The 2,521-nt window shown below is 35.9% G+C and overlaps 1 non-coding gene across 1 annotated transcript; it reads left to right on the forward strand.

Moving 5' to 3' along the window:
• The first annotated feature begins 342 nt into the window (after positions 1-342).
• On the forward strand, positions 343-415 carry Trnaf-gaa (transfer RNA phenylalanine (anticodon GAA)). The gene has a single exon. It is a non-coding gene; the product is annotated as a tRNA-Phe (tRNA).
• Positions 416-2,521: the final 2,106 nt, after the last annotated feature.

The raw sequence follows: 2,521 nt of genomic DNA on the forward strand, positions 1-2,521 counted from the left end.
ATTTTAATTGACATGTATGGACAGCGCAATCGAAAATAAAGAATTCTTGTCTTATTTAAGGAGGTTTATTTTAGTGGTTGGCGTGTATGAAGATCGTTAAAGCTAGGGATGAGATTGGTGTGAATTTACTGCTTTTCCTGATGCTGCCTAGCAAACTGCTTTTATAGAATTGTGAAGACACAATTGAAACACTACCATTGATGTACAGTGTCTATAAGTGGACTTGTAGAAGTGACTGACTTATTTGATAAAGTAGATGATCAAACTTGTCAGTGATGTGGATTTGGTGCGCAGTGATAAATGCAATCTCACATAGGTAAGTTGCGACAATTGTCAATGTCAGCCGGAATAGCTCAGTTGGGAGAGCGTTAGACTGAAGATCTAAAGGTCCCCGGTTCAATCCCGGGTTCCGGCACGGAACATATCCGGCGGCTGGCAGGAATTTTTGTATTTTCCTTCAAAAGCCTGTTTTCATTTTAAAACTCGTTTAAACCATTTTAACAAATAAATATTTTTTAAAAGATTAAAAAGGAAATAAAACAAACTTCCGACAAAACTCACTTTCACACTTTTGTTATCTCTATTATCGTTAGGTTGCTCCTCCTCCCTCCCCCCTCTCTCTCTCTCTCTCTCTCTCTCTCTCAACAAAGTAAGAAATTGTTTTGAACCTTGTGAAGTGAGATGCAGAGTTTCCTGTTTCCCACGCATATGCATGTTGTGAAGTAGTATAAAATAAAATGTAAAATAGAAAAATAAATCTGGCGGAAAGTTTGATACGATTACAATCAAGAATTCCTTAAGATTTACAGCGTATGATAATTAAGCTTATCGATTGCAAATATTGTAAAATATTACTGCAATCGCCCATATTTGGTTTAAATTTGATTCTCAAACGTTCGATCGGAAATTCCGTTTAATATTATGTTTGCGTTTTCAACTGGTATAATTGTGAAGGTGCCATGTGAGTGGATTCCATGGCGTGAAAGAATATATATCTAAACATCTATTCGTGTAATACATATGTAAACATGGAAGAATTTTACTTTGTATGATTATGCTGATAGCATGGACTATCGATTTTCTGATTTGAAACGCCTCTTGTGCAATTGTTCTTAGCTAAAGGACATTTATCCTTGCAACTAGAGACTCACATAAACATGCATAGACATAATATATTGAATGAAGATCGCTCTTTCCTAAATGTGCTTGATTTCCGGCCGAGTCATACCAAAGACGTAACAAAATTATAGTACTAACCTCTGCTTGGCATAGCGCTCAGCTTAAGATTTTAGTAATAGGACTGGTCGGCTTGGTGTCACGATAATGTGACTGGGTGGAACATCATGCTACATGTCTGCGACATGATGCCCCCAGTGCTAGGCATCACTATAAAGAGCCACTGTAGATATCCTAGCGATATGACAAAATAATTGTTAAAGTTGCGTTTCAATTCTAAATCACACACATACACACACACACAGAGTGTACGTCTCTCTCTGTCTCTCATTAATGTGTTTCATTTTCATGGAAGTATTTTGCACAGAAATATGAGCATTCTTATAATGGTTTTCATTCAATGAGCAAAATAACAAATTTCTTTGGGTTTTATTATGCTGAGGAAATTGCCTTGGTTTATTACAAGTGTTGGCTGTGATCATGCCTTGATAAATAAATTATGATAAAGAAATACTAAATTTCAGTTAAATGCCCATTGTAATTCATAAGAGTTTCATTTTCATTCTATATTCCATGGTAATTACTTGTATGTCAAAGCAACGACTTTGATTATGTTTCAAAGAAGCAATAGCGACGATTTACAATTATGCGGACGCAGCTTCCTTTGATTTTGTTGTGAACCGTTCAGTATCTGAGACATTATCTTTTCATTAGTGTCTTGATCACATTGAAAACTTTTCATCAGCATTGGTCTCTATAAATATTACTATCTGTTACAAAATCTAAATATTATTACAAAATTATGTTACATTAAAATAGCCAAAGTGTTCATTCTTGTGAAAAACCTGTCAAAGGTAATGATCGTCGTTTGAACCTTAAAAAATTACAATATTAGATTTAGGATAACTTTCAATAAGAAATGTTAATCCTTTATATGACAGCACGCACATTCCCTAGTTTTACTAGCAGTAAGGCACGTGGCAAAGAGTCAAAGGCTTTATTTAGATGGACCCATTTAGACTATGACATTATTGGAGATTGTTTGAAAAAGGTGCTCGAGAATCAAATACCTGCCACCATAGTTCATACTCGAGTTACCTGGTATGGCAACCAGGTTTTGATTGGGGCGGGGGGGGGGGAGTACATGATCCAGTTTCTTCAATGTATTCAACGGGTGAGGTAGGGAGGTGATCTTTATCCTTTGTTGTTTAGTCTATACTTTTAAGAAATATATCTTAAGCTGGTGAGTGTGACGCGGGAATACAGTTGACTGAAAATGTGTTACTTCTTAACACTTTAGTTTTGCTGGTGATGTGTTATTGGTAAGTTCTTCTGTCGCAGGTTG

The sequence above is a fragment of the Sinohyriopsis cumingii genome, chromosome 9, assembly GCF_028554795.1.
Source record: "Sinohyriopsis cumingii isolate HCF-2022 chromosome 9, ASM2855479v2, whole genome shotgun sequence".
In the NCBI taxonomy this organism is placed as follows: domain Eukaryota; kingdom Metazoa; phylum Mollusca; class Bivalvia; order Unionida; family Unionidae; genus Sinohyriopsis; species Sinohyriopsis cumingii.